Genomic DNA, 15309 nt, shown 5'->3' on the forward strand with positions numbered 1-15309 from the left:
GACAACTTCAATCTTTTCTCCATTGATAAGAATGTTGTTTATTGGTCCAGTGGTGAGGATTTTTGCTTTCTTGACATTGAGATGCAATCCATACCAAAGGCTGTGCTCTTTGATCTTTATAAGTAAACGTTTCAAGGCCTCTTCACTTTCAGCAAGCAAGGTTGTATCATCTGCATATCGCAGGTTGTTAACGAGTCTTCCTCTGATCCTAATGCCACATTTTTCTTCATAGAACCCAGCTTCTAGTATTATTTGCTCAGCATGCAGGTTGAATTAGGTCTGGTAATCTTTAGAAAAATCACAGCCTAGAAAACTGTGGAACACAGTTCTACTCTGAAACACAGGGGGGCAACCATGAGTAAGAATTTACTTGATATCAAACAATGACAACAGCAACAGGTAGGCACCACACTGTTGGAAGATTACACCAGGTCCTCCAGAGATGACAGACTAAACCAGGTTGAATACACACAGTTTCTGAAGGACTTTGGGGAATATGTTACTACTGTTAAGTTGAATGGTTGTTCCCTCCTAGTGTCTGGCTACCAGCCACCTTCCCACACCTGTCTGGAGTAAGGCTGTTGGTATTGTGGCCCAGTCAAGGGAAATGTGAATTATGCTATCCAAGTTCTGGAACTCTGGCGCTAGGGTTCATATGAGAGCTTAGGTACTACAGATGAGACATCCCCCCTGTGGTACCTTGAATTTATTGGATATGGCTTTTCAATCCAATTTCTTCTTAATTCCCATGAAGTGATGGGGTGGACCATGCAAATAAGGTATACAGGACTCTAAGGCTGGAATTGGTTATTTTTGCCCTCCAGCTAGGTTTTAAAAGGAGCCATCTCAGTAGAAGGAACAATCAAGAAGGAAGAGCATGAGTGGAGCATGCATGAGATCCCTACCTAGAAAAGTGGTGACAACAGAGGCAATGACAGAGGTAGTGACATGGGGAGACAGAGCAGCTGTGTGCTCTAGGCCCATGGACTGAGTAAAGCTCAATGCCTACGGGCAGGATAGTGGCTTGCAGAATGTACCCTTTGGGCATTCACAAACTGGCTAAAAGAGTTTTGTAACTCTTGCCTGAGTAGGGCAGAGGTCAAGGGACCACATGACTCTCAGGCCGAAGACAAGAGTGAGGTGTGTCTGCAATATGGCAGACAAGAGACATTCCTTACTGGAGAACTGCTGCATCCTGAGTTTTCCTGATCCTGAATTGTACCCTGTTCTGTTTCTTAATAGACTCCATAATTGTTAGTAGTATTATGAGTTCTGTGTGGCCAGTGTAATGACTTATCAAGCCCAAAAATGAAATGAGTGTTGGGGGGAAGGGTGGTTGGTGTCAGAACAGGGTAAAGAAGGTTGTAGGTGGAAGCAGGTCTGACCTCCACCTCATAGGAATTGGCCTTGAGCTGGTGTTGAGTTTGATTCCCTTTCCCCTTTGTAAAGCCAGGAGAAGTCAGACATGGTTTTTTCACCACCCCATCTGATAAGGACCACAAGAGTGCCAGCCCAGGATATAGGGAACAGGCTGATAGAGGAGGGCCACCAGATCTGGTTGGGGACTCAAAGACTGGAACTGGGACAGGCTGCTTAGGAGTCCCCCAGAATGGATAGCAGTTGTGGGTTTGGAGTGCCCAGTGGGAGTGAATAGTTAAGCCCGGGATTGAGCCAGAGTGGTGGGAGGCAGGATTGGGAGAAGGAGGGGAGGGTAAGGTTGGGTGTGGAATGAAGAGGTGGGAGCCAGGACTAGAGGGAGGGATATGAGTCAAGCTGGGACTTATTGGTCTGAAGAACTAGGAACTAACATTGGGTGATGGGGGCCTGAGTCAGGGCCAGGTGTGGACAGACTAAGCAGGGTGTGAGTCAGGCTAACGAGTGGACATGGGAGATGGGAGGCAGTAAAACTTCCAGAAGATTTCAGAGCATTGTTGGCCATTTTTGACAGCATTTATAGCTCAACATTCTCTTTAGCCACAGGATTTCATGGCTTCCATGTTATTATTGCTACATCCTTCCTAATCATAGGATTTTTCCCATGATAATTTAATATTAATATTTTAATAAGGAATCCTTGTGCCATGATTAAATTGCTAGGCTGATAACCCAAAGATTGTTGGTTTGTACACACTAGCTGCTCCTTGGGAGAAAGAGGTAATCTGTTTCTGTAAAGATGTGCAAACTTGGAAACCCTATGGATTTTTCCTATAAGGAGTCGTGTGTGGCACTGTAGGATAAGCACTGGACTGAAAGGTCAGTTTGAACCAGAAAGTCGATGGTTCAAACTCACCAGCCACTTCTTAGAAACCTATATAGGGTTGCTATGAGTCAGAACCAATTCAACAGCACTGAACAATAACAATCGTGTTGCATGAATCGGAATCAACTCAATGGTAGTGAGTGGAAGTGGGTGAAAATATTTTAATATTAAAATTAAATTGTGTAAGAGCAAGTTTTTACACAGTTCAATCTTTATTTTCTATAGTTACTAATCTATATATCTATGGCCCATAGTAAAGAACCGAAAACAAAACAGAGTAGAAACTACTCAGTTTTTGGATTCTGTATACATTCCAAGAAGTTGTCTTATGCATAATCCAAAAAGATAGATTATATGAAGAAGGATGTAGCATAAGAATTGGAGGAAGACTCATTAATAACAACCTGCGATATGTGGATGACACAACCTTGCTTGCTAAAAGTGAAGAGGACTTAAAATACTTACTGATGAAAATCAAAGACCACAGTCTTCACTATGGATTGCACCTCAATATAAAGAAAACAAAAATTCTTACCACTGGACCAATACATAACATCAGGATAAATGGAAAAAAGATTGAAGTTGTCAAATACTTCATTTTGCTTGGCTCTACTATCAACACTCATGGAAACAGAAAGCAAGAAATCAAATGATGCATTACATCAGGCTGATCTTCTGCACAAGACTCTTTAAAGCGTTCAAGAGCAAAGATGCACCTGAGGACTTAGGTGCACCTGACCCAAGTCATGGCATTTTCCATAGCCTCACACTTGTGAAAGTTGACAATGAATAAGGAAGATCATAAAATAATTGTTGCATTTAAGTCATTAAATGTAACATTAAAGAATATTAAAGGTAACATGAACTGCCAGAAAAACAAATAAATGTGTGTTGAAAGAAATACAGTCAGGATGCTCCTTAGAAGCTAGGATGCCAAGACTTTGTCTCTCATACTTCAGACATACTATCAGGAGGGACCAGCCCATAAAGAAAGACATCATGCTTGGTAAAATGGAGGGTCAGTGAAAAAGAGAAAGATTTCCAATGAGACAGATTGGCATAGTGGCATCAGGAATGGGCTCATGTATAACAATGATTGTGAGGATGATGCAGGACCGGGCAGCATTTAATTCTGTTGTACATAGTGTTGCTATGAGTTGGAACTGACTCAGCCTAACAACGACATCTGGGTTGAGTTCTAGGTGATATTATCATGTATGTTAGTCTCAGGTTGTTTTCTGCTGTTGTTGGTTTTCTGTCCAAAGAACTTCCTTCAGTACTTTTTGTAAGGTTGATCTGGTTTTTACAAACTTCTAATTTCTGTTTACCTGAAAATAACCTAATTCTGCTGTCATATTTGATGGACATTTTTGCTGGGTATATGATATTTGGGTGGCTGGTAGCGTAGTGGTTACGAATCGGGCTGCAAACCTTAAGGTCAGCGGTTCGAAACTACCAGCTGCTCCGCGGGAGAAAGATGAGGCTTTCTACTCCCGTAAAGATTTACACCCTCGGAAACCCTATACAGGGTCGCTATGGGTCGGAACCGACTCGATGGCACATAACAACAACAATGATATTTTAGTGTTTTATATATGTCATTCCATTGTCTTCTTGCCTGCATGGTTTCTGATGAGAAATCAGAGATTGTTGTTATTAAGTGTCTAGTCAGTTCCGACTCATAGTGATCCTATATAGGGTTTTCAAGGACTGACTGGTGAGTTTGAACTGCCAACTTTGCAGTTCAAACTGACCTTGAGATCCAGCGCATATCCTATGGCATCACACTAGTACTCCATGTCTTATTAATTCTCCTTTATAGGTAACTTTTCATTTTTCTTGAGCTGCTGTCAGGATTCTTTCTTTGTCTTTGGTTTGGAAAAGTTTGATTATAATATGTCTTCGTGTTTTTCTTTTGGGGTCTGTCCTATTTAGAGTTTGTTCAGTTTCTTTCAAGATGTTAAAGTTTGCTTTCAAGAATTCTTGGACAATATTCTTTATTTCCTTATTTGTCTCTTCCTGTTCTGGAATTCCAATCACACATAAATTCCTATCACACATAAATTGATAGTGTCCCACATAAATCTCAGGCTTTCTTTGGATTTTTTTTTTTTTTTTTTTCTGGTTGTTACTCCAGCAGATAAATATTGAGAGACTTTTCTTCAAGCTCAGTAATTCATCCCTCCATTGATTCAATTCTGCATCTTGTGTTTTCAGTGTATTATTTATTTCTAAAGTCTTAGTATTAATCTTCTGGCTTTCTAATTGCTGTTTGTGTATAGTTCTCATCTTTCCATTTATTTCCTGAACCCTTCTATTATTTTGTCTATGTTTTCCTTAATATCATCTGTAGTTTTTGCGATCATTCTCTCAATCAATTAAAGGTGCCTAAATAGCAGGCTTTTGAATTCCTTATAAAATAGTTCCAGCTCCATTTCTGGTATATATTTTGACTTTGTGTTTTGGCCACCTGTTTCAGTCACTCTTTTGTTTCTTTATGTAAGCTGAAATTGTCTGTTTTCTCTGAGATTACTGAGGTGCTATATTTATATTGGGTTGAAGATTATAGATTAGTGTGTTCTCAGGCATATACCACGTGTCTTCTGGTGGATGTGGTAGAGACTGAAAGTGTGAACTCAGTTTTCTGTTCATTGTGTGTGTTCTGGGTGGGTTCTCTTGCCTCCAGAAGCAAGGGTGCTTTGTCTGGCATCCAACCTCAGGTAGAGCAGAGGCTGTTCAGAAGGAGGTGAGATTGGCTATGACCCCATCTACCAGGAGGCCTGGGAACAAGGGAGACCTGCTCTTACTTGCTGCTAGCCTCCAGCTGTGTCCTATGCCTGCAGGCAGCTGTATCAACAGTGCTGGCAAAAGCTCAGGATGTCTTTGCCACTCTGCACCAGCATATAGTCTACCTGTTTTTCTTTTTTCCCAGTACTCCTATTCTACTTCCTCTTCCAGTCAGCACTCAATCCACCTCTTTGTCCTCTAAAGTTCAGGGTTCTAGGATTGTCATCTGTGCCTGTTTCACTCAGTCTCCCGTGTTTTTGCTGCAGAGGGCCAGCTCAGTATGTCTGCCTACACTGCCATCTTGCCCTGGAAGTCAATTCTATGTTATAATGCACATCTATGTTTATAATAGTTTTTTCATGATGAATTAATTCACTTAACTTTTTTTTTTCTTTCAAGTTTTTATTTTGACATAATTCCTGATTTACAGAAAAGCTGCAATAAATTTTCAGAGGATTCTCAAATAACTTCACTCAGATTCTCCAAAAGAAAAAACAGAAGGTTGTATACATGGTACCACTTACTCTAAATACTTAAAGTATATATATACTTTAAAATCAATGACATCATTTTATATAATAAAATACAATTATCAATTGAGGAAACTAATATTAATATATAATTACTATCTAATATGGAGTCCTGATGTGGCACTGTAAGATAAGCACCGGACTGCAAGGTCATTTTAAATTGCAAGGTCTGTGGTTCAAACTCACCAGCTGCTCCTTGGAAACCCTATACAGGGAACCAACTCCATACTGTGATACTGTTGTCCATACTGACAAATGCTCAAGTAATCCAATCTGTACTCAATTTAGCGAGAGTGAGGTTTTCTTTATTTGACTTTGCAAAATTGGGTGCCCAACCCAGTAGACATGGGTAAACTCTTCGCATGGCCGGCTCACAAACAGTTTTACTCTCCTGACTCCAGAAAGCACCTCCTCCAGTTCTCCCTCCACTGGGTACCACAAGGTCACATTCTCCTCCCAAGGTTGCCCACTAGTCCTTACTGGGAGAATTCTCACTTAAAGTTTGTTTTCCCTTTTCCCCATGAACTTTGCCTATTTCCTTGATGGTGGTATTCTTATTTTAAAGTTCCTAGCCAGTCAAACTAGTTTTTCACCTCCTTTTGTTATCCTAACCTGCTACCCCTAAGACTTCCTTTATTCTTTCACTGAAGATGGACCATGCCCACAAGAGTTATTTCTCACACTAGCACTTAACAACAACATTATCTAATATACTGATAGATTTTTCGCATTATCTCAACAATTTCCTTTAATAAGAAAACAAACAAAAACAAGAGCAATAAAAAAGCTACTGGATCATACAATGCATTCAGTTAAGTCAGCTTTAACCTGGAATAGTTCCTCAGTCTTTTTTTGCATTTTATGACATTAACAATTTCAAATGCATGAATTCTCTCTGGTCTTCCTTATTCATTGTCCCACTTTCACATGCATATGAGTGTTGAGAGCTACAAACGCCATTACAAGATGGCGCCGACCTCAACTTCCTCCTTCTTGTTTCCTTGTCTTTCTCCACGTGCGCCGCGCAGGCGCTGAACTCCACTCGTTGTATGCTAATTAGGCGCTGAACTCCACTCGTTGTATGCTAATTAGGCATTTTTCTACCAACCAATCATGTAACCAGTCATGTCCCGCCACGCCTTCCTTTGAGAGTATATATTCTCCTGCTACTCCCTTACCCAACGTCGTCGTCCTCCGCCACCACTGAAAGAGCTGTAACCATATAAAGAGCTGTAACAATAAACTACTGTCAGAAGAATCCTGCTCGTCGCGTCCTTTATCGGCGAGGGCGCGCGACATATGAGGAAATTGAAAATACCATAGGTTAGGTCCAAGCACTTTAATCCTTTAAAGTCACATCTTTGTTTCTTCACACTCTAAAAGAGATCTTTTGAAGCAGATTTGCTCAATGCTTGGTTTCTTTTTTTTTGGTCTTAAATGTTTCATTGTGAATTATGTGATAGTTTACATGGGAGAACATAAGTTTTACATTAATTCTATTGTATATCGTCTCATTGCCATGGTTATAATACCCTTCATGCATCATCAACCAACCAAAGGGTATACCCTGCAAACCTTGCCCTGTACCCCCCAGGTCTTCAGCACATAGTCACTCTCCCTCTCTGGATCTAAAGTCTCCAGCTGCTCCATCACTCCATGTCATCATCTCTGGCTCCATTTCAGGCATCACTGCTTCTCTGGGTAGGGTCCCGCTCTCTGCTCTTCTTCCCTGATGGTCCTAGGGACCTCCGCTCCTAGACTGAAAAGTTAATCACTCCCCTCCTTACTATAAAACGTCTGCCTTTACATTTCCAACCCTCACAATCAGTCCTGATAACAATTATTCTCAATGCTTGGTTTCTTGACTGCTGCTTCCCTGAGCATTGATTGTAGATTCAAGTAAAATAAAATCCTTGACAATGTCAGTTTTTTCTGTTTATTATGATATTGTCTATTGGTCCAGTTGTGATGATTTTTATTTTCTTTACATTGAGTTGTAACCCAATGTATTCTTTGATCTTCATCACCAAGTACTTCAAGTCCTCTTCCCTTTTAGCAAGCAAACTTGTGTCATATGCATTTCTCAGGTTATTAATGAACCTTCCTCCAATCCTGATGCCAAATTCTTCTTCATATAATCCAGCTTCTTGGATTGTTTGCTCAGCACACAATTGAATAAGTATGGTAAAATGGTACAACCCTGATGCACACAGCTCTCCTGATTTTAAACCATATACTGTCCTCTTGTTCTGTTTGAATGACTGACTCTTGGTCTAGGTACAGGTTCTGTATGAGCACAATAAAGTGTTTTGGAATTCTCATTCTTCACAATATTATCCATAGTTTGTTAAGACCCACAAAGTTAAATGTCTTTAAAAATTTTTTTTATATGGTGGATTACATTGATTGTTTTTCTCATGTTGAACCATCCTTGCATCCCTTGTATGAAGCCCACTTGGTTATGATGTATTATTTTTTTGATGTGGTGTTGAATTCTGGCTAGTAGTTTGTTGAGAATTTTTGCATCTATGTTCATAAGGGATATTGGTCTATAATTTTCTTTCTTAGTAATGTCCTTCCCTGGTTTTGGTATGAGGGCTATGCTTGCTTCATAAAATGTATTAGGAAGTTTTCCATCCTATTCTATATTCTGGAGTAATTTGAGTAGGATCGGTGACAGCTCTTCCCTGAATGTCTGGTAAAACTCACCAGTGAAGCCATCTGAACCTGGACTTCTGTTGGTTGGGAGTTCTTTGACAATCTGGTCAATTTCTTCTTATATTATAGGTCTGTTTAAGTTTTCTACTTCACTCTATGTAAGTTTAGGTAGGTCATCCTTTTCTAAAAATGTATCCATCTCCTCTAGATTTTCAAATTTGGTGGAGTACAACTTTTCATAATAATCTGTTATTATCCTTTTCATTTCTATTGGTCCTGTTGTGACATCACCCATGTGATTTCTTATGCATGTTTTTTGTGTCTCCTCCCTCTTCCCTTTTGTTAGGTTTGTCAGTTTTATTAATCCTTTCGAAGAATCAGCTTCTTGTTCTGCTGATTCTTTCTATAGTTTTTCTGTTTTCTATCTCAGTTATTTCTGCACTAAGCTTTTATTTATTTTCTTCTGTTGACTGTAGGTTTACTTTGCTGGTCTGTTTCAGTTGTTGGAGATGTTGTGTTAATGTGTTGATTTTGGTTATTTTGTCTTTTTGGATGTATGCATTTATTGTAATAAATTGGCCTCTCAGTACTGCTTTTGATGTGTCCCAAAGATTTGGTATGTTGTGTTTTCATTCTTGTTTGTTCTAGGAGCTTTGAATTCACATTTTATTTGTTCTGAATCCCTTTTTGTAGTATAAAATACAAGTAAAATATCTTTCTGGTATTCACTGCTTTCAGCCAAGATCCATCTGAAGACAGAAAAGATATCTTGGGTTTCATATCCTCTTCTGAATCCAGTTTGAAATTCTGGATTCCTTCTCTATTTTCTGTTGCAACAACTTTTGAATTATCTTCAGCAAATTTTTACTTGTGTATGATATTTTTTTTCATTCTTCTTCTTTTTTTTTTTTTTTGGTGGGGGTAGGGTGGGTTAGGACTATAGCTAGGCCTTGGCTAACAGTACTTCATTTAGTGTTAGGGTTATGGTTAGAACTAGAGTTAATATTAAGGGTAAGTTTTTTGGGCTAGTGCTTAAGGTAAGTTGTGGTCTAGTTTTTAGGATTATATTTAAGTTTTTATTTATTTATTTAAATTTTTTTTTCTTAAAATCTATTTGATTCCCTTGAAATCCATTTGATCTATTTGATTTCCTCTTCTTTTGGAAGTTTTGTAACTATATTATTATTATTATTTTTACTTTATGTTTTTGTTGTTGTTGCAACTGTATCTCTGGTCCTATATTCAGTCTTACTGATCTGTTTTATTTTGAATGCTTCTATATCTGTGTTGAGTCTGTGCTGAGTCTAGGTTTTGTCATACATGTTAGTCTCAGGTTGCTGTCTGTTGTTGTTGGTTCTCTGTCCAAAAAACTTCCTTTAGTATGTTTTGTAAGGTTGGTCTGATTTTTACAAATTCTTTTAATTTCTGCTTATCTGAAAATCACATAATTTTGCTGTCATATTTGAGGTATAGTTTGCTGGATATCTGATTCTTTGTTGGCAATTCTTTTCTTTCAAGTTTTATATATGTCATTCCATTGTCTTCTTGCCTGCATGGTTTCTGTGAGAAAGCAGAGTTTAGTCTTATTAGTTCTCCTTTGTAGATAAGTTTTTGTTTTTCCTGAGCTGCTCTCAGGATTCTTTCCTTGACTTACTTTCGAAAAGTTTGATTATATCCCTGTTGCCAAACTCCAGAACTGTCGCCCTTGCCACCAACCTCCCACCATCCCCTGTGCTTATAGGCTGCTGGATCAACAGCTACTTGCAAAAGCTCAAGATGGCTATGCCACTCCATGCCAGCCCATAGTCTGCTCTTCTCGCTCAATGCTCTTGTTTAGCGTTCTCTTCCAGTCAGCACTCAATCCACCTCTCTGTCATAGCCTCTGATGCTCACAGCTCCAGGATCACCATCTATTTCACTCAGTCTTCCATGTCTTTGTTGAAAGAGTTGGCTCAGTGTGTCTACCTACTCTGCCATCTTGCTCTGGAAGCTTGAACTCACATAACTTTTTTAAAAAAGTGTTTACTGTGACTTTAGTGATAGTTTACATGGGAGACCATCAGTTTTACACTTACCCTGTTGTATTTTGTTTCATTACAATGATTACAATCTCCTCCATGCATCATCATTCAACAGTTTGCTTCTATTACTTCTGTTGTGTTTTTTTTTAATGGACACATACACACACATCAGGAATATATAATCATTTAAACAACCAAAGGGCACATTTTGCAAGTCTGCCTCCTGGCCACCAACACACAACCTTTCTCTTTCCATGAGTCTAGAGTCCTCAGCTGCTCTCTCTCTCCATGTCTTCATCTTTGCCTCCATCTCTGGTGTCGCTGCTTCTCTGGATAAGGTCCCACATTCCACTCATGCTCTTCTCCCTTGATGGTCCTAGGGTCCTCTGTTCCTGGAATGTAAGAATGTAAGATTAACTACTCCCACCTGTGTTACAAAACTTCTCCCTTTACAATTGTGACAATTAGTCATGATAACAATGACTCATTATTGAATCATAAGAATCTTATCCCAACTCCTTTAACCAGACCTGTCTAGACAAGATGAAAATATTTAGTGGGGACTCCACCTTCCCTTGCACACTCTTAAACTAAACTCCTTCTTGAAACTTTGTAAGCTAGTCACTTTGTGCCTTTATTGCACCCTCATTTTAGGTATCCAGTGTCTAAGGTGCCCATCCCTATCAACCCTGTATACAGTGGGGATGGGATTTATACTTGATGTGAAGATTCCTTCCCTCTCAGTTGGCATTTTGAGCTACTACATCCATAAGTATGGTGGTGGTGGTTATGTGCCGTGGAGTCGGGTCCGACTCATAGCTACCCTGTACAGGGTTTCCGAGGCTGTAAATCTTTACGGGAGCAGAAAGCCTCATCTTTCACCCGCGAAAAAACTAGTAGTTTCAAACTGCTGACCTTAAGGTTCGCAGCCCGATTCGTAGCCACTACATTACCAGAGCTCCTTATCCATATATATAGGTTATATTTATACTTGAACTCACATAACTTTTAATGTCACTCTTTATCTCTAGTAATTTTAATGTTGAAGTGCATTTTATCTAATATTATTAGTCACTTCTGATCTTTTTATGGCTGCTGTTTGCCATATATATAATTGTTGTTAAGTACCATGGTGTCAGTTCCGACTCATAGTGACCCTCATCTGAGGCTGTAAATCTTAACAGGAGCAGAAAGCCTCATCTTTCTCCTGCAGAACAGCTGGTAGTTTCGAACTGCCAACTTTGAGGTTAGCAGCCCGATTCGTAACCACTATGCTACCAGAGCTCCATATATATATATATATATATATAGTCCTGGTGTGGCGCTGTGGGTTAATGTGCCAGACTGCAAAGCTGTTTGAACTGCAAGGTCAGTGGTTCAAGCTCAACAGCTGCTCCTCGGAAACCCTATACAGGATTTCTATGGGTCAGAACTGACTAAATGGCATTTCACAACTATATATATATATTTCCTTCATATATTTTTCCTTTCTTTTTCTTTTTCTTTTAATCTACTTGTATTTTTAAATCTAAAATTTGATACATGACCAGAAACTCAATCAATATTAAAAAAAAAAATTATTAGTTAAGTGCCATTGAGTCAATTCTGACTCATAGTGACCCTGTGTAGGATTTCCAAGGAGTAGCTGGTGAACTGCCAATCTGGTGGTTCACAGTCCAGTGCTGATCCTACAGTGCCACACCAGGAGCCCTTAAATTGATAAACTGAATTGATTCAAATGTATTCTCTTGAAAAGACTGTTAAGAAAATGAAATGACAACTTGGGAGAAAATAATCATGAAACCTGTATCTGATAGAGAACTTTTATCTAACCAAAACAAAATGGGAAAATATATTTGAGTTTTTGTAGGACTGAAATCTTTCTTAATCTGTTGACTAGAAGCCAGGGGCCACTTTCACTCCTAAAAACTTCCCACATTATTCATCATGTGGCCTTTTCTATGTTCAAGTCATCAACAGTGAATGTATTGAATCTTTCTTGAATTGAATCTCGCTGACTTTCCATCCTAGTGTCATCTTAGAAAAGCTCTCCACTTTTAAATGGCTCTTGTGACTAGACCCACCAGGATAATCTCCTTATCTTGAGGTCAACTCTGCCATATAATATAACATTGAGTAAAAGTCAACATATTCACAGTCCCAGGGATTATGTGGGATATAGTCTATAAAATTAACACAATTCTCATTAAAATCCTAGAATGTTTTATAGACAGACAAGCTTCTGAAATTTAAGTAGAAATATAATGGATTTAATTTACTTAAAATAATTGAAAAAAATAAATAAATAAAAGGAATCACGTTATATAATGTTGCTGTTGTTGTTAGGTGCCCTTGAGTTAGCTCTGACTTAAATGACCCTATGTACAGTAGGAGCTCTGGTATCATAGTGGTCACGAATTGGGCTGCTAATCTCATGGTCAGCAGTTCAAAACTACCAGCTGTTCTGCAGGAGAAAGATGAGGCTTTCTGCTCCCATAAAGATTTACAGCCTCAGAAACCCTGTACAGGGTCGTTATGAGTTGGAATCGACTCCACAGCACATAACAACAGCAACAACAATGTACAGTGGAACGAAACACTGCCTCATCCTGTGTCATCCTCACAGTTGTTATGTTTGAATTCAGTTTTGCAGCCACTGTGCCAGTCCATATCATAGGGGAGAGTAGTTAATCTTATACCCCAGGAACAGAGGACCCTAGGACTACCAAGGAAGAAGAGCATGAGCAGAATATGGGACCCTACCCAGAGAAGCAGTGATACCACAGATGGAGGCAAAGATGATGGCTTGGAGAGATAGAGCAGCTGAGGACTCTAAATTGTGGAAAGAACTGCCTCCTCAAAGTAGTGTTGAACTTAATGATGGGGAAGGAACAAAACTTTTAGGAACTTCATTTACTGACAGAACAGTAATGAAAGATGCACAACTCAAAATGAGAAGAAGAAGCTACAAATATCCATTAATAATCACAACATGAAACGTATGAAGCATGAAGCTAGGGAAATTGGCAGTCATCAAAAATTAAATGGAATGCATAAAGTTTGGTATCCTAGGCATTAGTAAGCCGAAATGGGTGATATTTACCATTAAATCGGATAATCATATGGTTTAGTATTCCAGTTACAACAAATTGCAGAGGAATGGCATCCCAGTAAAAAAAAGCATTTCAAGATCCATCTTAAAGTGCAATGCTATCTGTGATAGGAAAATGTCCATATGTCTAAAGGAAAACAATTTAATAACACTATTATTCAAATTTACACACCAATCACTAAAGCCAGTGATGATGAAACTGAAGAATTCTACTAACCTCTTTGGAGTCCTGGTGTGACTCTGTAGGATAATCCATGAACTGCTAACCACAAGATCAGTGGTTCAAAACCACCAGCTGCTACTCAGAAAACTCATATGAGTCACTATGAGTGGGATATGAGTCAATGGCAATTAACAACCAACTTCTTTAGTTTGAAATTGATCAAACATGCAATCAAGATGCATCGATAATTACTGATGCTTGGAAGCAAAAGTTGGAAACAAAGAGGAAAGATCAGTAGTTGGACAATATTGTCATGCTGGATGTCACATTATAGAATTTTGCAAGACTTCTTACCTCCACTCATTTGTCAGTTTGTTGTACTATGGTGGTTTGCATGTTGCCGTGAGGTTGGGAGCTAGACAATCAGTATTTTAAATACCTGCAGAATTACCCACGGTGGACAGGTTTCAGCTGAGCTTTCAGAATAAGACAGATTTACAAAGAAGGAGACGTAGACTTCTGAATATTTAGTCACAGAAAAACTTGTGAATAGCTGCGGAGCATTGCCAGATATACTGACAGAAGATGAGGCCCTCAGATTAGAAGGCACTCTAAATAAGACTGGGGAAGAGCTGCTTCCTCAAAGTAGAATTGGCCAGGATGATGTGAATGGAGTAAAAGTTTCAAGACCTTCATTTGCTTGTGGGGCACAACTCAAAATGGGAAGAAACAGCTGTAAACATCCATTAACAATCAGAATATGGAACTTATAAAATATGAATATAGTAAAATTAAAAGTTGTCAATAATGAAATGAAACATATAATGATCAATATTCTAGTCATTAGTGAGCTAATTTGAATCAGACATTTGGTAATTTGAATCAGGCAGTCATATGGTTTATTATACCAAGAACAACAAATTGAAAACAAATGACAACATATTCCTGGTCAAAAAGAGTTTTTTGTTTTTTTTTAAAGTTTTTATTGTGGATTGAGTGAAAGTTGACAGGGCAGATCATCAGTTTTACATTCAACAAATCATGTACTTTGTTTCATTACAATGATTACAATTCCCTCCATGTACCATCACTTAACAGTATTTCTCTATATTAATTTTGGCTCTTTTTTTTTTTTTTTTTAAACACTAGGGCATATATAATAATTTCAGCTACCAAAGGGCATATTCTGCAAGTCTGCCTCCTGGCCGCCAGTTCTCAATCCCTCTCTTTCAATGAATCTAGAGTCCTCAGCTGCCGCCTATCGCGATGTCCCCGACTCTGCCTCCATCTCTGATGTTGCTGCTTCTCTGAATAAGGGCTCACATTCTGCTGTGCTCTTCTCCATTGATAGTCCTAAGGTCCACTGTTTCTGGCCTGTTGGATTAACTACTCCCCCATTTTTGTTACAAAACTTCTACCTTTATAATTGTTACAGTCGCAATTAGTCATGATAAAAATTACTCACTATTGAATCATAAAAATCTTATCCCCATCTCTTTTTACCAGATCCATCTAGACAAGATGAAAACTATTCAGTGGGGACTCTATCCCCACCCCCACTCTTTTTAAAAAAAGTTTTTTTTGTGACTTTAGTGATAGTTTACATGGGAGATTAACTTTACATTCATCCTATTTCGTTTCATTGCAATGACTACAATCCCTCCATGCATCATCATTCAACAGTGTTTGCTTCCATTCCCTCTGGGTTTTTTTTTTTTTTTTTCTTTTTTTTTGATGTACACTGAAACACTCAGGAATATATAATCATTTAAACAACC

Source organism: Chrysochloris asiatica, unplaced genomic scaffold (assembly GCF_000296735.1).
Source record: "Chrysochloris asiatica unplaced genomic scaffold, ChrAsi1.0 scaffold00049, whole genome shotgun sequence".
Taxonomy (NCBI): Eukaryota; Metazoa; Chordata; class Mammalia; order Afrosoricida; family Chrysochloridae; genus Chrysochloris; species Chrysochloris asiatica.